This window comes from Marmota flaviventris, chromosome 14, assembly GCF_047511675.1.
Source record: "Marmota flaviventris isolate mMarFla1 chromosome 14, mMarFla1.hap1, whole genome shotgun sequence".
In the NCBI taxonomy this organism is placed as follows: domain Eukaryota; kingdom Metazoa; phylum Chordata; class Mammalia; order Rodentia; family Sciuridae; genus Marmota; species Marmota flaviventris.
Genome location: NC_092511.1, coordinates 44136179 through 44160164, shown reverse-complemented (window position 1 = coordinate 44160164; position 23986 = coordinate 44136179). Strand labels below are relative to the sequence as shown.

The 23986-nt window shown below is 39.8% G+C and overlaps 1 protein-coding gene across 2 annotated transcripts in view; it reads right to left on the bottom strand.

Annotated features, from left to right (window-relative positions):
• Positions 1 to 22803, bottom strand: part of Sptbn1 (spectrin beta, non-erythrocytic 1) — a 197519-nt gene extending 174716 nt beyond the window's left edge. Inside the window, exon 1 of one of the 2 annotated variants that reach the window (XM_027934304.2) lies at positions 22576 to 22803. The gene's annotated coding sequence lies outside the window, so the exon portion shown is untranslated. Of the gene's footprint in view, positions 1 to 9133; positions 9223 to 22575 lie in introns of those variants that run through there. The other variant, XM_071601570.1, reaches the window with a different exon arrangement.
• Between the last annotated feature and the right edge of the window lie 1183 nt (positions 22804 to 23986).

Genomic DNA, 23986 nt, shown 5'->3' with positions numbered 1-23986 from the left:
TGGGCATTCTGGTTTGATTTTCCTAAATCTGGCAATCCCATGTATCCCTATGCTGGTTTGGGGGTGGCCAACTTTGGAGACAGGTAGGGAGGAGGTCTAGTTTTGCCACTCCCAACCCACTCAGCCACTCTTGTATCAGCTATAAAAAAGTGTGCTCTCCAGTGGATACTAATTAGCTACAATCTGATAAACTAGTGCCCCAATGCCCAACCTTCTCTACCTCACGGCTTCTAATTATACAACAGTCAGAAAAATAGGTAGCTGACAAAGCAAAAGTAAATTTTACCTTCCTAAGTAAAGAAGGCTCAGATAAAGCAAGTAATTAAGTTTGAGTAGGTGCCATAAATGGAAGAAATCATTAGTATATGTTATCATTCATCAATAAAATAAAAAAGTTTCTATGGACAAATAATATGAAGATAGCAGAAAGTTAACTGAATACATAAGTGGTTATTGTATGAATTAAGTATCCTACGTAATAATTTTTTAAATGACTAATTCTATTGAAGAGTTATATGCCAAACATTCCAAATACCGATTTTACTGCATTTAACTCTTAATTCCCTGGAAGTGAATATAATCCTCAGGCCCATTTCCCAATGTGAAAAAAAATAAGACATCAAGATGAGGTAATTTGCCAAAATAAGGATGAATATATTACCTGCTTTGCCTCAGACAGTTCTAGTTTATGCCTGGTTGTCCTGGTACAGTTATGACCAGTCAGTAACTAGCAGAGGCAAGCTGTGTGGCTACAGAAACAGAACTCCAACACTGCTCTGGCAAAGCTCCCTCCCAAGTCTTACCTTCCATGGAAGAAGGTCAAGATGATGAGATTTCTTTCTTTACTCTTACCTACCACATCATAGATTTCCTATGTGGTTACAGAACAGTGCAGGGTGTTGGTGGCAGGTGAGGGACATGCTTTTTAGGACTGTCCTTCAACCCCTTTAAATCATTGCTATGCACAACACAAACCATATGTGAGTAGAGAGGACTCCTCCGTCAGCCTCCATGAACATCCCTGGGCCTAGAAAATTTTTAAACAACTAATCAAAGTAATATTTAACCAGATCCTTCTATTTTGGAATGACCTTCACCTTCCTTCAGCCTTACTTTAGAAGCCAGAGCACACAGTGATTATTTTCTTTAAGATAAAAAATGGATGTGCAGTATGTATGTACTGACCTTTAGGTTCCACACACAATGAGCTTCTCTATTTTCTTCCCAATAATGTTTTCATAAACTTTTTTTTTCCTTATCTTTGTTATTGTATATTTTCAAACACTTTATGTTCTCCCAGTAAATGTTTGACCATTAACGCTAGTTTAACAACACAAAAACAGCAAACATGAGAAAGGGTTACTTTGGCTCAAGTCCTAGGCTCACCTCATCTATAAAATTTTAAAATGCTTTATAAGTGGTTCCAATAAGCAGAAGTGAGATACCTTTCAGGGTTTAGCACTCTGAAAATGGTCACAAGGACGAGTTTAACTGTCACTGACTTGAGAGTGACTGTTTCAGCCTTGACACTTATAAGGCTGTGTGACTTCACCTAACCTCTCGGAGCTTGAGTCCCTTCCCTATACAGTGGTATGGATACACTAAGATCTACAAGGTCCTGCCCAATGCTAAAACGTCCATTTCTATGTATTCTCTACGAACTTTCTGACCATGATGGGCAGCCTAAACCAAGAAAGTACTATCCTTCCACAAAACTTCCTAACCACAAGCTCCCCAGATGTTCCACATAAGTAGAGCAGGTAAGGGGACCTCCAGGCTGTCACAGATGGGGAAACAATTCTTTCAAAAACCAAGGCTAGAGGGGAGGGGAGGGGAGGGGGGATAGTAGAGGATAGGAAAGGCAGCAGAATACAACAGACACTAGTATGGCAATATGTAAATCAATGGATGTGTAACTGATGTGATTCTGCAATCTGTATATGGGGTAAAAATGGGAGTTCATAACCCACTTGAATCAAAGTGTGAAATATGATATATCAAGAACTATGTAATATTTTGAACAACCAACAATAAAAAATTAAAAAAAAAAAAAAAAAACCAAGGCTAACAGTGTTGAAACCCAACACATGCATCTGAGATCAACAAGCACCAAATGAAATCCTGTACTTCCAGAAGACATGCCATAGGCAAGGGTCCTGGGACAGGGCCTGGATGCAGCTCTGGGTGAAGAGCAAGTAGCCCCATGTTTGTATATTCCTTGATATATAAGCTTGACTCCTGTTGGTCCCAGGCCACTTGAAAAATGTTTTTTAATGATTGTTTTGTGAAGGGTCACAAATGCTTTTCCTACAACAATACTAAAATTTATGAAAAGGTCAAGACAAGGAATTGTGGCTCTAAAGGGTTACTTTGGCTCAAGTCCTCAGATTGCCTTCAAAAGGCAAATGTACTAACTGTACTGACATACAGGATGGAAACAGGGTGGGGCAGGGAGCTGCTGAGTTAACTGATGGATTTTTTTAAAAAAGTATCTCCTGTCAGGAAACAGCAACTGTCCTAAACACATGTCCACTCACAAAGGAAAAAAACAAGCAAAACAGAAAATGAAAACTGAGTTCTCAGCCTAGAATCCACGTGATTTCTAGGAGAAACTGAATTCATCATTAGGAGAGGGAAAAAATTAATGGCACAAACTCCAAGGTCTGCGGAGTTGGTCATTACATGGTTTTACCCACACATACTTAATAAAACAGAGGGAGCTCCTTCTTACTTACTTTTATTACACAAGGTTTACAGCTGCATTTAAGTGAAAGCTTCCATATTGAGATTTCTTACATATGCAGGCATGAAATCCCTGGCAACAAACACTGTATTTGAATCCAAAGGCTTCTGGTGGAGAAATAATACCTTTTGACAAAGGCTGTCTCTTAGCCTCTCAGAGCCTTCATTTCAGTAGTGTCTCATTTCAGGACTTCTAGAAAACTTTTATAGAGAATCAGAGAGAACCAAGAAAAATGTTGAAGGCAAAAAAAAAAAAAAGCTATGTGTTTGGGCCATCTGCTCAAACCAATTAATCTCTTATAACCACAACAATTAGCAGGCAGTGCTGGTTCACCTTCCTCCTATCCATGCTATGTTCTGAACGCAGAAACAGTAGAATAAAGAAAAGCCCTATGGGTTCAACATAGGAAGGTAACTGACAGTGACTAAACTTTAAAATCACTGCCTGCAATTTGATTTGTAATAATAGACAGAAGTTTAGTTTTTCAAATTATAAAAGAAACAACATGCTTACTGCAGAACACTAGAAAGAAACAGAAAAGCACTAAGACTAAAGGAAAATCAGACTCTCCAAATAGTTAACTTTTCTAACAAACAACAAAAACAAAGTTCCTTCCCAATGTAGGTAATAATTAAAGTGTAATTCTATGATATTTGCTTTTTGAACAGACTAAACTAGTGCAGATCAAGCATATTCTACAAAACCCCACTCTGAAAGGAGGCTACAAAAAGTAAGAATTCCAAGGTCAGGTAAGTTTGGGAAATACCATATGCCACTCTCCCTGCCTAGAATGCCTATTAGAATATAAAGTCTCTGAGAAGTCATTCACTTAAGAAGCCTATTACATCTTTCTTAGCCAGGCATATTCCCAATTTATTTGATCAGGAAATGCCCTTTATATATAACATGTGTCCACATACTGCAAAACTAGTGCTTCAAAAAAGTAAATGGGAAATGTTAAGTTAGACCATATTATCTATACTGCTATTTACATTTAATTAGAAATGTAATTAATTCTAAGGATCACACATATCGGACTCTGGTCACATGAGAGGATAACTGCCTGCATGGGATGGGGCATGTGAATAGTTCTGGCCAATCAGTACAACTGAATACATCCCATTAGCCAGAGGGGAAAAACCTTGGGACTCTGTAGTCCTAGGACATGTAGCATGAGTGATAAATACACTGCTGTAAGACAGCACCACTGAGATTTTGGTGATGTTTTGTTGCTATTGCAGCACCCGCCTCTTGCATGATATACTGTGGAAGAGAAGTTTTCTTAAACATATATGCATATAAATATATCTCAACTGGGAGTGACAAAATAACTACATATAGCTATATGTCAAGGACAGGGAAAGAGCAGATTTTTTAAAAAGGCCACTTTGGTCTACAGAATCTTAAATCAAGCACTGATGATCAGTGAGTTAGAATCAAACACCACGGTATTTAGTGACAAGCTAGAAGTGACCAAGGGGAGGGGCAGTCGGCCGTGAGGATAGTAACATCATTGAGGGCCTGTGCTATGCCAGACCCTGAGAAATGATGTGCACAGATTGCTGCACTTAATCCTGACACTGTGATAGCTGGGAGACAGTAATCACGGGTATCATCTCCCTTTTAGGTAAGAAAACCAGAACTCTATTATACTGTCTAAGATCATATGGATTTTATAATTTGCTTAAGATCACATCAATTGGCAGTTGTGTGCCTACTTCTCTGTATTCTTTTTACTACACCTCTAGTTGGAATTAGTGGGAAAATCTAAATCATAATTTTTTTTAAGTTTTAAGATTCATCACTCTGAGGCACTTTGCAAGAATGTGAAAGCATTACAGAATCAAAAGGAGACAAACTGGTGCCACATAGAAGGTCCTGAGACTATAAAGAATAAAATGTTCTTAATGATCAACATATTCATTGTTCACAAAAATCGTAAGCATTTCTCAAACCAGAATTTGCTCTTTCAAATTTTATCTAAGACTATTCAGACAGCAAAACTCATGCCATACCAACAAGTTCATTTTATTTTCAGCGAGCTGACAACAGCTGTGGAAACATCTAAAATGGCTAGCATTTCATAAACCAACTCATTACTCCACCTACCCATGGTATGACCTCCATGTGGTCTTCACCTGTCCACTCCACAGCCATCTGCAGCAGATTTCAGTAAAGTTTCCATCTGCCTTCACACTGCACAAAGAGCCAACTAAAACCCTGGGTCTGTTCTGTGCAATCCCCAACACATATAATCAAATTCCATAGATTTTTATGTCTGGAATATTTTAAGTGCTAAGCTTATTTGTTCCTTGTCTTATAAGCTTATGTCAAAACAGAGCACACAGATGAGAAGGGAAATAACATCCAATATGCATGTGTAAAATTAAGAATAATCGTTTTTCTAATTCAGAAAAGGGATATTCAAAAATTTAACTTTCTGCCTGCTCATCTGAACTCTCTTTCAAGGTTAAGGGAGTATATACTCTAATCAATGGATGGTCTGAGGTTAAAAGTAACCAAAATAATCTCACATGAGTAGATCATATAATGGCATGCTAAGCAAAAACAAACTGGTAGTTTGTAGTTCATGTCTCCTTAACTCAGTTTACCAGTTACATTATCCAAGGATGAGTTAAAAAACAAAACAAACAAAATCACAGGACATATATTAAAGAAAAAACAGAATTAAAAAATGTAGAAGGCATAAACTCAATGAAGAAATTTTCTAACATGTCAACAATAACACAAGAGAGTTCATTTACCATCTAAAAATGAAAACATCAAGTCACCTAAAGAAACTGTCTACACGTTTTCCACAAAATATTTTTCCATGCTATAAAAACACAAAATGTTTCTTACATGATATAAAAACATACCTAAAACATGATTAACTTCAACTCTATTGACCAAAGGGCATAATAATTATATTAATACTACATCTTCGTATAAGTCACTTACACAGAGCCAGAAATAATGTTTCTATATAAGAAATGGATGAGCAGACCTTTGAGACATATAAGATACTGAAAGTGACAAAGCAAAATTTAGGTATCAGTTACTAAAAATATGAAGAAAGTGATAAAAAAATGACCATCTGCATAATACCCTAAAGAGCTATAAAATTATTACAATTTGTCTAAATTTAATTTTTTTGTAGTAGTGGGGACTGAACTCAGGGTCTCACGTATACTATTCAAGCACTCTACCACTGAGCTACATGCCCAGCCCTAAATCCAAATTTTTAATGGACTTGATAATGGGATAATTATGATATCTGTTAATGCTATCTTTTAGATTTTCTTTTAAGATATCTTAATTGGGGACTGGGGTTGTGGCTCATCGGTAGAGCGCTTGCCTAGCACGTGCAAGGCACTGGGTCCAATCCTCAGCACCACATAAAAGTAAATAAATAAAATAAAGGTATTGTGTCCAACTACAGCTAAATATATATATATATATATATATATATATATATATATATATTTTTTTTTTTTTTTTTTTTTTTTTTAAAGTATCTTAATTGGAACTTGGGTTGTATTTAAGCCCCTCAAAGTTCACTCACTGTTTTCAAATATTTGACATATAATCCTCGGTTCTTATTTTATTTCCCCTTATTAATCCAAATACTGTATTTTCATTTTAACATTTCAACTTCAGAGAGTCCAAACTAACTATTTGGCTAAAGCCACCTACAGCCATCCCCCAACTGTGATCACATCACCATCAGGCTTACAACCAGACAGAACCCATTCCAAGACTGGCCCCCACTTGCTTTGTTTTTACTGTCTCACTTTAAAATTTTGCCTTTCTACTGAAAACAACTGAGAGACCATGGTTAGGAAGGTAATCAATTACAAACAAGAATCAAGTACTGATGAGAAACCACAATGACCATAAGAAGTCAAAAAAGGGGATTGGGGTTGTGGCTCAGTGGTAGAGTACTTGCCTAGCACCTGTGGGGCACTAGGTTCGATCCTTAACACCATCTAAAAATAAATAAATAGGGGGAGGGTGGAGGATGGGAAAGGCAGCGGAGCACAACAGACACTAGTATGGCAATATGTAAATCAATGGATGTGTAACTGATGTGATTCTGCAATCTGTGTATGGGGTGAAGGTGGGAGTTCATAACCCACTTGAATCAAAGTGTGGAATATGATATGTCAAGAAATTTGTAATGTTTTGAACAACCCACAATAAAAAAATTAAAAAAAAAAAAGAAAAGAAAATCTGTAGAAAAAAAAATAAAATAAAAATAAAAATAAATAAATAAAATAAAGGTATTTTGTCTATCTGCAACTAAAAACAAAATATATTTTAAAAAAATCAGACCACCATTAGCTTGGTCTAAAAGATCCAACTCACACTGGTCCTCAAAATATATAACCAGAATATTGGTCAAACTAGGGAGAAATGCCATATCTTATTGCTCAAAGAGAGATTAAATATTCATCAACTAAAGAAGGAGAACTGATGGGGAGGGAAAAAGAATATTTTAGTTGAAGATGGAGTCGATACCTTTATTTTATTTATTTTTAGGTGAACCAGTTCCTTCCACGGGATAGTGCCCAATGCCTCTTATTCTGCCTTTACAGTGTTTTGGTGTCAAACATCAATAATCCACGTCCAAATGCCCATCAAACACATAAAATACAGGAATTTTTGTTTTAAATTTTCAGAGCCCCAATTTTATTCAAGCACAAAGATGGCATATTTCTCAGAGAATGAAAAATGTGGGGTGGAAGAACTAAAAAGTGAAGTTTGGGATAATGCCTTACTGATTAGTCCAGTAAAGCCATGCAAGGTGAGATGTTATAAAAGAACTATTTGCCTGCATAAACTTAGAAGATTTCTTTTAACTGTTGTACTAAACAAATAAACAACATGAAAATAAAGAGGAAAGCAATCACATCTATGTCTTAGAAATACATGCAGAGGAGCAATTTTGCTCGAGTGAAATGACAAGTTTAAAGATATTTTGTTAACCTGCAGCTAACTATTTTAAGGCAGGCCCAGGCTGCATTAGTGCTTGTCACACAGCTTGCTCCCAATCTCTTGGCAGTTTTCCAACACATTCCAACTTTTTATGCACACACTTGCTGGAATCACATCCCACTTATCTCTAAAGGCATATCAAGTAAGACGATGCCACATTATACAACCAACCTGCCATTTCTTCCCATCAGGTCACTTTGCACAATGCCTAAGGGAAAAAAAAAAATCAGACCACCACCAACTTGGTCAAAGGAATGCAATTCACGCTGGTCCTCAAATTACCAGAATACTGGTCAAAATGGAGAGAAATTCTGTTCCTTACTGCTCAGAGAAAGACTAAGTATTCATTAACTAAAGAAGGAAAACTGAAAGAGAAGGAAAAAAAGATAAAATCCCCCCAAAAAGGACACCTGGACTGCAGATGCTAAACCTGAGTCATGCTGCCACTGCCTGCATTTTAAAACACATTATTAATGGGGCGTATTTTAAAGGATGATCCCAATATTAAATGAGTTCCATTACCTCTGTGAAAAGAACAATTTAACATAGCAAATGCATTTTGTAAAAGTCAGAGGACTCTCTTAAGTGTTAATATTTGGCAAAAAAAAAAAAAAAAAAAGGCATCTTCAAAAGCAAACTGGAATGGTTAACCACTGGCTGTTACATTCCATTCTTGCTAAAAACATATTTAATTAGCACATTTAAGCTTCATGTTCTGCACAGCTGCACAACATTCCAGAGATAGGCCAGCTATCCATATACTCTTTACATTTATTTTTTAAAATTTCTTCTTAATTTTTAGTTGTAGACGGGCACAATACTTTCATTTTATTTATTTATGTGGTGCTGAGGATGAACCAGGTGCCCCACACATGAGAGGCAAGTTGCTCTACCACTGAGCCACAACCCCAGTCCTCTTTGCATTTATTTGATATGGTTATTTTGAAAGTAGAAAATATTTAGAAGCAGTTCTCAAGTACGATCCACAAAAATTATACTTATTTCATGTGGACAAGTTTCCTTTAGCAAGAGGGTAGTCCATGGGAAATATATACTAATATTAATTTTACAATGCAAGCAAACAATAATAAAATAATTTTACACAGCCAGAAAATACATAAAAAAATTCACTGACAGACAAAAATAATCTTCTTTCAAAACAAGATGATAAATCAGCCTGCAAATTAAACTTTTACACTTTAAGAATCAGTGAGATTTTTAGAGCTAGGAGGAAAGCTGATGTTCTTCATGTCAGGAACACAAATTAGGAAAGCAAAGTAAGTCTTTCAAACTGAGAAACCATCCCAATGAGTGTCAAGGAAACTCGGGAATTCCTTAGTAGTGGGTACTGATTTTATAACAAGCAAACAGACAAACAAACAAAAACCCTACCTTTCAAATAAAATAAACTGCAGGTTTCTTTCCTTCCCAAACGGCACACAGATCTCTCCGCTTCAGGGCTGAGGCGCTTCCTCTGCTCCACCCCCAGGGGAGATAACTTGGGAATTTGAGGACAGCTGGCAGCACAGAGTTGTCAACCTGCTATGAGAAGGACCAGGGCCCTCTCAGAAAAGTCACCTGACTGATACCTCTGGCCACCACTCACCTCCAAAAATAGTGACAGGTGTTCTTACCCAGTGAGAGGTCCAGCTAAGGCCACATTCCAGCCCCTTGCCCTCCCTTAACCTGGGCCACCAGGACCCCACTGCCATCTTAAGTGTCAAGGCCCAACATTTGTAGCCTCCTAGAGGTCCAGAGGCCTCCAACCCAGGCTTAAGACAGCCCAGCACAATAACCATCAAGCATTTCCCTTGAGGAGTATCCACCCTCTGCAATGAGAATGATTCCTATCAGGCTAGAAGTTTCTGAAGACTCCCTTATTTGGAGAAAAGAAGCACACCTAGTGCAGCCCAACTTCATCACCCAGCCCAGCTCAAAATGTCCCTCTCAAACAGCAAAGGAGCCACCACTGCCTATAGTGTTCAAACCAAGAATACCATTTGCCACTTTGCCCAGAGGCCCAACTATCTCAAATGAACTAGCAATAACCCCAAAGTGCCTAATGGAAATTGCTGAAAGGGGTCTTCTTTCTCTCCCAATGAAAGGGGACGACCACTCTCTTTTCCCTCAGCATGTGGGGAAGTCATTTAGTACCTACCTCAGAAAGGGCCCAATAAGAGGTGGGGTTGTGGCTCAGTGGTAGAGCGCTTGCCTAGCACGTGTGAGGCACTGGGTTCTATCCCTGGTACCATATAAAAATAAACAAATAAAATAAAGATATTGTGTCCATCTATTTTATACACACACACACACACACACACACACAGATAGAAAGAAAGGGCCCAACAACTAGAACCAAGGAAACAAAGAATGATCAGTATGCCACTTGTCTCGTCTGATGGTCTAGGAATTGGAGAACTGGCTTTCATAATCAAATATGTATATTGCTTTTTCTTCTTGAAATCTATCCTAGATCCAAAACACATAGACCCTAAGAAAGCTGAGCTCTAGTCTACACTTTCAACAATTACAACCAAAGCCAGCTGAGTAAAATTTATTACATGGAAAACCAAGATTATAATAACCACATCCATTCCATTTGTGACACATTATGGGGTAGCTGTTTCAAAGACTCTCTAAAATCTGAAGACACAAAGTAAAATCAGATGTTGTCCGAAGCATACAGAGATCTCTCTCAAGGGAATCAATGAAACTCTGATGGGAATTCGTTTCAAAACAAAACAGAAAGCACACATTATCTAATGAGAACTTAGTTTCTGGTATTTTTCCACTGTAAAAAAGATTTTATTCAGAGGGAAGAAATATCTATAATAAACAAATTTTGGGTTCTCTGTTTCTTCACCATTTTCCTCTAACACCCCGACTCCTAAGCAGCTCAGAAACAGTGTTCATGTGACAACTTTAACTACAAACCAGTAATCAAATTTTATGTTTTGCCATGCTCTTTGTATAAACTAGAAGAGTGATAAACATCAATGCATGATTATACAGACTGTTAAAAACTTTATATTTTTAGCATAAGATTTGAAGATTGACCCTTATTATATATTGGTAAGATGAGAAATATGCACAGAAGGGGAAAAGACTTGCAGAACAGAAACCAATGTTAACTGCCTGTTTCTGGGGTCCTAGAATACACAGAGATTTTAATTTTCTTTTTATGTTCAGCTTTTTTTGTTGTTGTTTGTATGCAATGCTGGGATTAAACTCCAGGCCTCTCAAGTACTAGGTAAGAGTTCTACCACTGTGCTACACCCCTACTCCTGTGTTCATCTTTATTTTCCACATGATCTACAATAAATGTCTATTATTTTGATAATAAAAAGAAGATCTTTTTATTTTTTTATATTTTTGTTATAATTATTTTAATGGTAATTTATGGCTTTCTGAAGGCATATATTTTTATAAACCATCCATGAAAAACACACACACACACAGAGAACACATATACCATAGATATTATCAGTCACTGTCAAATATTCAGGAATCTTAAAGTATAAAAATATTTATTTCTTTTTAGTTGTAAACAGTACCTTTGTTTATTATTATTATTATTATTATTATTATTATTATTATTATATTTATTTTTATACGGTGCTGAGGATCGAACCCAGGGCCTTGCACACGCTAGGTGAGTGCTATACCTCTGAGCCACAACCCCAGCCCCAAGTGATTTTTTTTTTTTTAATGAGCATTTTAAGACTATGTAGGGCAGGAGGTGCAGTTCAGTGGTGAAGTGTTTGCCTGGCATGTGCAAGGACCTGAGTTCAATCCCCCAGCACAGGAGGCACAGGTTACATGGGGATTATTGCAACTCACTATGAAAGTTCCCCGATACTTCATATAAAGGAAAATGTTGCATGTTGCAGAGCAAAATAAATAAGCATTATTTTAAGGAAGAATCTGAGTTCTCCTTTCCCTTTAAGTAAGTAATATAAAGAAGGAAAAGGGCCATACAGCTGGTGAAGAACATTCCAGAAAAAATGCTCAGTCTTTTAACATTCAGATTTGGCCTTGAGGCAAACACACTAGAACAAAAATTATCTCTGAAAGAACCACACAAAAGAGTAGGGAAACAAGAAGAAACTTCAGCCAGAGCCAAAGGCTATAGCCATCAGAGGCTGATGTCCTCCTGGACAATGTTTTAGTCAGGTTCCCTTGTGGCCCAGTTCCTACATCTTTTCCCACACTCCATGGAAGTACGGAAATGCCAGAGCTCTCACAAAATGCACATTAAATTAAGGAATGGAAAAATCCTTTAAAAAGTTCAGTGTTCTTTATACCTTCAATATTAATTCTAATTTTCTATAAGTTCTGGTAGAAAAAAATTTAAATAGAGCATGTATTTAGATGATTATTTTATTTATATTTATCTAGCTATAATGAGGTTTGCTCTGAAATGATAAGATATTTTTGCTATAGACCAAGAGTTTATTAAGTACTTCTCAAGATCTGGAAAATAAGGAGAGAATAAATATTGAGAGGATGAAACCTTCTCTATCCCATACCTAGAGATAACCACTGTTAACAGGCTCATGAACTTTCTAAGTATAAACATATTTCACTGTGCAAATTATACACTGAACATACATACTTCAAAATAATAAATTCTATTATATTTATATACCACTCTAAATTTCATGCTGGTTGATCTGTTGGGTAAAAATCTACAGTTTATATTCTTTATATATATTTTGCTACATAAATAGTGGTTTTAAATTTGCATATAAAACATTAAAATTAAGATGTGGGATGTAGCTCAGTTGGTAGAGCTCTTGCCTAACATACAAGAGCTCCCTGGGTTCAATCCTCAGCACCACGGTAAGGGAAAAACAGATCAGAATTAGGAGAGAATTATAGATTCTAGAGCAGAACATCCAGTGGCTCTAAAAATGATGCATATATTTACAGTTGAGAATTTATTAAAAATAGAATCATAACTTCTATAAATGAGTCAATCTTAAAAACAATCTTGAAATTATAACACCTGATTTTCCTTTTCTGTAGTTATTTTGTTTATTTTCTGCAGTATGTGAGTTAAACTCAGAACCTCACACACACTAGGCAGGTACCCAACCACTAAGCTACACTCCCAGCCCAACATCTTACTTTCATATTCAAAGTACAATTAATCCTTTAAACCCTCTTCAAACAACCCTTTAAAGTTCATGACAGAAAAATACAAAATTCATGGAAGTAAATAAGTTAGTTTTGTAAGTTGCACTTTACAAAGTATTGGTACAGTCAGGAACTTGGACCATATGAAAAGTACTACTCCTTCCCAAACACTAAGGACAAGTTGACTCATTCATGAGATTTATCTTCAAAATACTGTGCGGATATCAACACCCCATTTAGAAAAGTCTTAAAATAGTCCTTTGCCTCCCTTCATGGTAGAGATTATTACACAGACACACAGACAAAAGACAAACATGATATGTTTGCATCATATATCTACATATGTATGCAACATATAACATTGCACAAGAATTTTTCATACAAAAAAAGAAAGGTTATCACTAGAATTAGTTCTTCCCAATGTTAGCCTATAACATTCCCAAATGTTGAGACAATTCATTGAAAATATATCTAAATTTAGAGTAACTTTTATTTTAAAATGTTCACTTGGAATTTTATATTTCTGACCATTTTTCAATGAAATACAATGGTTTAATGGTTGTGAAATCAGCAGCAGTGTTTGGGCTTCCAAAAGTGAGAACATGCATGTCAACAGAATTCCTCTGTTCTGCTAAAGTTTGCATATTGGAAATACTAAAGAATCCTACTCTTCCCCCTGTTTAAGCTGACTCAGGATAGTGTAGAGAATCAAGTCAGCATTCCAATAATTCCCAATGCCCTACCTTCTCTCAGACCTACACTTTAAGATTCTTACTCATCTTATCACTGCTCTTACAAAAAGTCCAGAGAAGTACAGATATGACATAGTCCTTTGAAATTTTAAACAGTTCCTTCATAATGATCTATAATTGGCCGGATCTTCTTTTTCTTTCCTTTTTAAAAATTAAAGTGTTAACTGCTTTTTTGATTATATTTTTAAAAAGTCCTGTTGGGCACAGTGTTGCACACCTGAAGTATCAGCTACTGGGCAGGCTGAGGCAGGAGGATCACTTGACCCAGGGAGTTGAGGGCCAGCCAGCAAGAACCTATCTCTAAACAAAATATAAAATATAATATTTTTAAAAAGGTCCTCAATGTCAGATATTATACTGTTTACTGAACCCTTTTGTATGTGTAAAATATTTCAAAACTTTAAATAAGAAACATTAAGCCACAGAAATTTTCTTTCATATAGGAAAGGAAATCTCCTATCAACCCAACACCCAAAACAAACCACTAATATTTTAATGTATTTCTTTCCAGCCTTTTACTTAATATAACTGGGATCATACTACACTATGTTGCTTTGCATACAAGTATTTCCAATGGATGTCATGTGGTCAGCATTTTTCCATTCAGTAATATTCTTCCTAGCCACTATTTTAAGCACTATAATCTAATTTATAATATAATGTATTTAATTACGCTCCAGTAGAAAACATTTTTGCTGGTTCATGATTGGTGTTATTAAAAAAGAAATCCATGTTTAAAAAAAACCTCTGTCCTTATTTTTAGTTATCTTTTTAGGTCAAAAAGCTATATGTGGGATTTCAATCCAAAAAGTATAAACATTTATAAGGTTTTCATTACACATATAACCCACTATTTTCCATTAAGTTTGTATTAATCCAAATGCTCTCTTAACAGGTGATACAGAGTTCCCATCTCACAGCAGCACCAACACCATTATTTTTTTTTTATTATTCGTTCGTTCGTTAGTTTTGCAGTGCTAGGACTTGCACATGGTAGGCCAGGGCTCTATCACTGCATTAAACCCCCAGTCCCCCACCCCCACCCCATAATAATTTAAGAGGAAAGTTAATCTATTGTTTTAATTTGTGCTTCACATACTGTTGAATTTGAACAGTTTAATATAATGATCTGCCTCCTTGATTTCTTTTATAAGCTCTCTACTCTTACCCCCTTCTGAGATAAAAAGGTTTTAATGTTTTCTAGTTTTTTTAAAAAATAATTTACATTAATCAGATTTTCTTTGTAGTTATCTAAATGACTAATATTATTTGCTGAAATGTATCTTTTCTGAACAAATCAAACAACTTATTCAAAGAAAACATGAAATTGAGAAAAAATAAGCAAAAATTTCGTATTTTATAATCATTAACATTTATTATGATAGGTACTAAACAATCTCATTTAGCTTTTGGGGGAAAGGGGTGCTTCTGGAGACTGAACTCAAGGGTATTTTACCTCTGAGCTACATCCTCAGCCCTTTCTATTTTATCTTATTTTTTGAGACAGAGTCTTGCTAACTTGTCAAAGAGGATTGACCTTCCAATTCTCCTGCCTCAGACTCCCAAACAGCTGAGATTATAGGAATGTGCTGCCACGCCTGGTCCACTTAGCTTTAATAATCCTACGCAATGAGGTTTCCATTACACATATAACCCACTGTTTTCCACGAAGTTTGTATTAAGTTTGCATTTCAAAACTTGAAACTTGCCTCAGTCTCACCATCACTTTACAGGTAAAGATTTTGAGGCACAGACATCTTAGCAGTTCACTAAGTGTAGGCTGTGAGAATGGAGAACCCAGAGCTGGGGACCTGCTCTAAACAAAGACCTGATCATCATCACTACTGAAGGCTCTGAAACTTCAAACTTTTACAACCTAATATCTACCCATCTATTTCTGTCATCGCCAGTCAGGCTCTTTGTCATCATTTGAACTTAAACCCTTTATCTCCTTAGCTCCTCATTTACTTGTTCTGTCTCCCATCCATTCACCCTATAGCAGCTGGCATGGGGCTGGGCTTTGACAACCACTGCCCCATCTTTCCCCTTTCTCTCATTCCCTGGTACTTGGCTCCCTCAATTTCTGGATGCCACAAACACCTCTCTCCAGTCCGGTTGCTTGTAGCTTCTTCCTCCTGTCTCACTGTGTTCTAAACTGTCAATGTACTGATTATTCAAATATCTTTTAATCACAAATTTAGAAGTACACAGGATCTAAAACCTGGGTGCCAAACCTGGAGGCACAACAGCACACATGAGACTCTGGGTTTCATCCCCAGCATGGCAGACAAAACAAAACAAAAACAAAAACAAAATCCTGAGTGTCACATTTGATCAATGGGTAGTTTCTGCCTCAAACAATGTTGAAAAAGTTCCTGAGGCTCTCTTTCAACCCAGTGGAAAAACAGAACCATAACTGATCCCCTCCCCCAACCTCAGTCACCACCCAATACTGAGGATTGAACCTAGGGCCTTGCACATGCTATATCTCCAGGTCTTTTTATAATTTATTTGTTTGTTTGTTTTTCTGGCCTCAAACTTGTGATCCTCCTGCCTCAGTCTCTCCAGTAGCTGGGATGGTACAGACATGGACCATCTCGTTTGGCCAATGACTGTTTTTCATTTTTGTACCAGGGATTGAACCTGGGGAGCTTAACCACTGAGCCACATCCCCAACCCTTTTTTTATTTTTTATTTTGAGACAAGATCAGGCTAAGTTGCTTAGGGCCTCACTAACTTGCTGAGGCTGACTTTGAAATTGCGATCTTCCTGCCCCAGCTTCCCAAGCAGCTGGAATTATAGGCACATGCCACTCTACTTGGCCCCATGATTGATTTTTTAATATTTGCCAGGAACAGAAAGCAGTGGTATATGTGCCATGTTTTAACCTGTGGTCTACTTTTATAAAAGTTTTTAATTTTATACAATTAGATCTAAAACCAGAGGGCTAATGGTTTGCTGAAGTCTCACGTGGTAAGTAAAAAATATTCTATATGCTAAAGACATAGTTCTTGGACTCAGGAACTAGTTCCTATTCAACTTTAGGCCGGCCCACAACTGCAAATCCTGGCAAGAGAATGTATCCAATAGTTCTTTATCAAACTGAAACAACATTGCAAAGTAATTTCAGAGTAGAAGCAAATAGAGATTATTAATAATATAAATGCTTACTGGTAAAAATAACTGTTTACAATTAAGTATAATTATACTACTATTAAGTACTAGAACCTAAATTGATGAAGGATTTCAGTTTCTAGCAAGGGGTCATTACAGCCTATGTTAATACATAAATTCCATTGGTAACACAGACTTTTAAGAAACGGAAGTTAGGGCTGGAATTGTGGCTCAGTGGTAGTTTGCTCATGGTAGCACATGTGAGGCACTGTGTTTGATCCTCAGCACCACATAAAAATAAATAAATAAAATAAAGGTATTGTGTCTATCTATTACTAAAAATAAAAAAAAATTGAAGAAAGAAATGGAATTAGAATAAGCTGTTTAATGGCTCTTCTGATATAAAACTGCTTAGGTAGTTTTCACAAAGCACACCAAAATGGGTTTGTGGCTCATACAGATTAAATATTCCCAAGAGAGGAAAAGAACCATTATTAACTGAACATGTACTATGTGCCTGGCACTGCATACTGCTATCACATAACAACAATATAAGCAAGTACATAATACTTGATTTTTCTGATGAAGAAACTGGTCATGAGAGTAACTGGCCCAAGGATAGTGACCCAGCTATAGTCACAAGGCTAGAGTACGATGGCAAAAGGATTTAGGCTTAGCTCTTTTTGACTTCAAAACCAATGTTCTTGCCATGTGTGGTAGCGCATGCCTTTAATCCAGCAGCTCAGGAGGCTAAGGCAGGAGGATCACAAGTTCAAAGCCAGCCACAGCAATGGTGAGGTGCTAAGCAATTCAGTGAGACCCTGTCTCTAAATAAATACAAAATAGGGCTGAGGATGTGGCTCAGTGGTCGAGTGCCCCTGATTTCAATCCCCGGTACCGCCCCAAATATATATATATATATTCTTTCCAAATTTTTGTGCAATAACAAAATCATTCTTACAACCTTAAACAAAAACTGACTATGACTCCCCTAAAATTACAAATAACAAATAAACAAACAATTTTTCATAAAAAGAAACCACAAAAAGGTTTTCTTAAACACCACACACACACACACACACACACACACACACACACAGCTGGGGTTGTGGCTCAGCCATAGAGTACTTGCCTTGCATGTGTGGGTTCAATCCTTAGCACCACATAAATAAATAAAATAAAGGTATTGAATCCATCTACAACTAAAAATTTAAACATACAGACACACACACAAAATAGGAGATATTTCTTTAGTTGTAGATGCACAGTACATTTACTTTATTTTTATGTGGTGCTGAGGTTTGAACCCAGTGCCTCATGCATGCCAGTCGAGTGCTCTACCACTGAGTCACAACCCCAGCCCAGGAGACAGTTTTTACAACACATACTATCTACAAGGGATTAGTAGGCTATCTACCTATAGAACATCTATAAATCAATAGGAAAAGAAAAACTGGCAAAAGACTGAACTGGCACTTCACAAAAGAAGGAACCCTAATAGTTGATAATAAATTAATATTAAAAAACTTCAATAATCAGGGAAGTTACAAACAAAAGTTTGAAATAACATTTCACTAACATCGACTGGATAAGATTTTAAAGCTGGGTAAATGTTGTGGAACATTTGCAATACTTAACACACCACTAATGGGAACCCAACTAGTACAATCACCCTGGGAAACAGTTGGGCATTATCTACTAAGATTGATGATACACATGCTCTGTGATCCAGCAAATTTCATACTCAAAGAGAGAGAGAGTGTGTGTGTGTCTCCACATGTGTACCAAGAGACTTGTACCAAAACCACTCATAGTAGCCCTTTTATAGCACTAAAAAACCAGAATCAACTCAAATCTCCATATGCAGCAGAAAGAAGAAATAATCTATGGGAGAATACTATATGCAGTGAAAATGAATAAACTACAGCAATAAAATGGATGAATCTTGGGACTATAATGTCAATCTCAAAATGCAATGTACTAGACTAGTGCCTTATTGGGAGAGGGAGACTTTTTCAACTTCAGAGGTATTTTATAAAAGAACCTAAAACACTGATTATAATCTAAAAAAATCTTTTTGATATTGAGTTCCCTTAACTGAAAGAATGGAGCAGACTTTCTTATTTAATGTTCATACAAATCATTTAGGGGTCTTACTAAAATGAAGAGGCTGATGGAGAGGGTAAAAAGTGGGGCTTAAGAATCTGCATTTATAAAAAAACTTTTAAGTGATTCTAATGTTGGTGGTCCATGCAACTCATATGATATCAAGGGACATTATGAAAATGCCTTTTCCAGAGATGGTTAGAAACAGAAATATGGGTGTATCTAGTTGGAAAAACTTAGTTTTTCTCACCAAGGTAGAAAAAAGATTGAAGATATTACTTCTACAATGTCTCCAGAAAAATCAGAGCACTAAACTAGGTCTTGGAGAAAATGCAAAGACTGTAAACTTAAGAGATCTACAGCGCTACAGAAGGGGCTTTTCTAGCAAGAGTATTAGTCCTTTACTCATGGAAGGATGGTTTGCCTTCTGAATAGAATAGCCAGAAGAAATCAGGGTTATCATAAGGAAATTCACAGAACATTAAATAAAGCCTGATTACAATGAAGATCTTGGTCAGGACCCCACATAATTAAAAGAGACTCATATCACTACATGTAAAAAATAAATTAAAAAAAATTTTTAAATTGGCTTTAAGATTATTCCTAAATATTTATTTTTAGCTGGGAGTGGTAGCACACACCTGTAGTCCCAGCTACTTGGGAGGATGAAGTGGGAGGATTAATTGAGCCCAGGAGTTCAAGATAAATAAGCCTGGGCAACATACCAATATCCCATCTCAAAACATATAAATAAATAAAAATATGCTCGTTTAAGCAGTTGTAAAATCCTTCCATCTCAAAACATTACCTCTACATGGAAAGTGAGACTTTTAGACACTAGGACAAAGTAACTAAACTAATTCTTGCAGGAAGCGCTGTCAATGCCAGACCTTTGCTCAGGACGTGTCACACTGGCAAGTGATGTCTTCTCACTTGCTCCTAAAACATCAAGAGTTGTTACTAGCCCTGCCCAAGAAATCCTTTTTACAGGCCTCAACCAAGGAAGTTCACTAAGGGACAACAGCTCCTTCACTGACCCAATACTTCTCATTGTCTCAAATGAAGGTTATCAAGACACAACAGAGTTATGAAGAGCTTAACTCAATAGAGTTCTGCACCTGGTGTGTAAGTCAGAACAGCTAAACCTCTGTGACATCAACACAGGATATTTCTTACAACATAGTAAATCCAAAACACCAGGATAATCCATGCAAATAATACTCAAAAAGAAAAAAAAGCCTTTAGCAACATGTATGCAACACCATTTTATACAAACAGGACAACAATGAAGCACAAATCAAGAGTTCCATATTTTAACTGCCCTCTATTAGAGAAACTCAAAATAATACACATACACCACAGTATTTACATGCAGTTGTGTTCTGCATTAAGATTCATTCCGAGATTTTTTTTTAAGAGCAGACACGCCCTTGGCGTTGAAATGCTGACCTTCCCTTCCAGTTAGCACATTGAAATTTCCTTTTCACCTACACATTTTAGGATCCTGGAATGACCTCAGGAATACATCCCATTTGCCATCCCATGCTGAACAAATGAAACATAGGGATGACATTTTGAAGGGAAATGTCCTGCGTACTAGCACACACTTAAACAGATAACATTAGGAACCATTTCATTCTGATTGGACACCAGCCACAGAGCCACCAGTAGTCTGCCCTTTTCCACCCTCTCCCCAGTCACATGTGTTTAAAAAAAAAAAAGCATAAGAAAATACATACAAACAAACATAAGTGTAGCCTATAACCATCACAATTCATGTCTGGAGACTTAACCTATTAAAATCAATAAAATCTGAATACTAATTAATTACTAATCATGACATTTATCTACCCTAATAATCCTTTAAAAATACAAATATGCAGTTGTACTTGACTTGCACAAAAAGCAAATGATAAAATGGCAAAAACAGGTTAAAAGAATCAATTACTATTCATCAGAAACATAAATTCCTTTGAAACAACCTATGGAATGCTAAAATCATTATAAATGTTCCCAGTAACCTAAGAACTAAAATGTATTAATTATTTCATTTTAAAACAATGATTTCCTATAGGAATTTTATATTTTCTTGGTACTGACCAAAGACAGAAGAGGTGCAATAATGTCACAGCTGTTAAGGTCTAATTAAGAAACAACTTTTCACAAATGAAAAAATTGATGCACAGCTGGGTTGTGGTTACAGATTATGGGAGATACACAGAAAAGCTGCGACTGCCAACCTGAATGCACCACTGCCTCCGCACACCACTGGGCCCTGTCCTTCTGCAGCCCCTCCCTAAGGCTCTGGTCCCTTGGTCGGAGATCAGACTCCCATCCGCATCCGCTGGCCGGCTCCTCGGGCCTGCATTAGTGCTGCAGGGCGCCCCTTCATTCGAGCACAGCCAAGAGGCAGGGCAGGAGGGGTCACCCCAAAAAAAGACTCTCCCCCTCACACCTAGGTGACCTGGTCCCCCAGCAGCCACATCCAGCTGAAGCAGCATGACAAGGTAGAAGCAGCTCCAGGCGCCGGCCAAGGGCAGCCCCGGGGCCTGGGTGGGGCCGGGCGGGGGCCGCAGGCGCCGAGTGGCCGTGCCAAGCCCCGCCAGCGAAAACTAGGGGAAGCTGCGATACTGCAGCATTGTGCTGCATCACGGCGAGGGCACCGCGAGCCATCCATCTTGCCAAAAACGCACATCCCCGCCCAAATAAATCCCACCGAATCCCTTTTTCTCCTCTGGTCGAAGTACCCCCACACTCGCCCTCTCCTCAGTATCTGCTCTGGCTTTGACTGGAAAAATAATGGACAACGTTTTGTGTACTATAAACCCCCACCCCATCTGATGGCACCACCTGGCACCTCTCCTATCACAAAAACAAAGGGAAGCCCCCCCTCCAAAAAGGGGGCCACGGGAGTGGTATGAAAGGTGACAACGAGAGGAGCTGCCAGCCCACCTCCCCAAGGCAGGCAGGAGGGTCCCCGCGCTGGTACAAACCTGTTGAAGAGACATTGGAAGGAGCCGATGGGCGGGCGCAGGCGGCTCGGCGCCCCGGGGCGGCTCACGCCCAGCCCTGGGAGAGTGGGGACGAAAGGGAGGGCGGGGGGGGGCGATGCGGAGGGGGTGGTGAGCGCGAGGATGGGGCGGGAAAGCGGGAGGGGGCCGCGCGGCCGCCGCCTCCAGCTCAGCTGCAGCGCCGCACAGCCAGGACCACGCCTGGCCGCATCCCCGGCACCGTTACGCGCACAGCCGGGCCCTGTCAACGCCGCCCCCGCTCCCCACCCGTCAGGCCAAGGGGAGGGCACCTGAAAATATCCCCTTCAGTGGCCCACTCTGCATCCACCCTTGTGCCAAGGGTCGCTTCACGGGGTTGGAAGGAGAAGGGTAGGAGGAGGAATCGGCGCTGCAGCGCTGGGGATGGGGCCCAGGAGCCGCGGTGCGCACCGCGGATCTGCGGCCGCCACACTGCGGAGTCCGCCGTCCCCCGCCCCGCATCACCGGAGTTCTAATAAGCGTCGGAGACCTAGGCTCCCCGCGTCGCCCCCGCCTGGTCTCGGCAGCCTCCCCGCCCCCACGCCGCTCCCCGGGCACAGGGCAACAGCGGCCAGCAGCGTCCTTCGGCCCTGGGCCCGCGCCCCTCCTTCCGCCCGCCCGTCGCCGCTGCGAAGCCTGCCCGGGAGGCAGCCCCAGTGAGTTGGCATCTTCCTGCCTCAGGCCCCCTACCTACCTCCGGGGATGGGGTGGGGGCGCCGGGGTCCCGTCCTCCTCCCGCTCCTCGGCGGCCGGGCGGGTGGGCCGGGAGGCGACTCCGCGGGGCTGTCCGCGGCTGGGGCCGGGGCTCACAGGACGGGACCGCTGGGCTGGTGCGCGGGGCTGCGCGCTCGCTCCGGGAGGAGAGGCGGCCGAGGGAGGGACTGGAGGAATCCGCAGCCTGCACGGCAACAGCTGCACTGATTCCGGGGGCTGGACGGGCGCGCGAGGGGCGGGGGGGAGGAGGGGAGGAGAAAGCCGACAGGGAGGGGGCGAGGGGCGGGGAGAGGGAGCGCGCGGGCGCGGCGCGGCGCGGGCTCCGACTGCGGGCGCGCGCGCACACACGCTCTCCCGAACGCCCTCCTCCGTACTCTCCTCTCTTCTCGCTCCCTCCCTGCGTAGTCCTCCCTCAGCTCCCGCTCTCAGCCCCGAAGCCAGATGCCGCCCACCCAGAGCCTGTTCAGCTCTGGAGCCGAACCTCGGGCGCGTCCACGCTTTCCCAAGCCGAGGCTCTTCCCCTGGCCCAGCCCGGACCTCGTCCCTAGTGGCGGGGAATGACTGATCCGGGTGGGCACCGCTGCTGCCGCTACCCCAACAGAAGGACAATGGGGGCTTTGTCCCCACAGCCAGCGAGGCCCAATTTCACGTTTAATTTGAGGCTAATTCGATTATCGCCATGGAAAAGGGCAGCCTAATTTTCTCCGTGACTTGTGCAGCCTCTTTTCGCCCGCGATGTTTGCGTTTAGAACGTGATGGAGAGTGTTTAGGGACGTTTGAGAGTGTCTTTTGCTGGGTTGGCTTTAGATCTGGGCGAGGATGCCTTGTAGGTTCCGAGCTGCATTAAGGTAGATGACGCCGACCCTATCCGTGGGAACCCTGAGTTGGGGGAAGTCGGTGTTCTTACTCATGAGTTAGTGTATTAAGCTCCTTCGTGAATGATTTTTCACCCTCTCCCACCAGGGTAGTTGGGAACAGACCCTACAAGTGGTTTATCCAACTCCTACCTCTCTCACCTAGGCACAGGCTCAACTTGAACCCGAGGCCAGGTGCCGGCCCCTAGATACTCAGGAGTGGCTTTGTCCTACTGCAGTGGAGGCCCCCCAAGAGGACCTCGGGACTTGGGTTTTCCCTGAGACAGACTCTGGACATTTCCTTGAGTTTTTGTTAAGTGCAAGGGCCCCTTTTCAAATGTTTGCACCCCTTCTTATCCCTCTACTACCACCCTGCCTCCACCAGCCTGCTGAGTACAAATTTTAGAACTACCACTATAGGGAAGAAAAGGTGGTGAATCACCATGACCACGGAATAGAAACCCTCTTTAGAAAACAGGGATGGAGAAAAATGGCTTTCTCCCTGCTCTGTAAAGTGCCCAAGGCACACTATAGGCT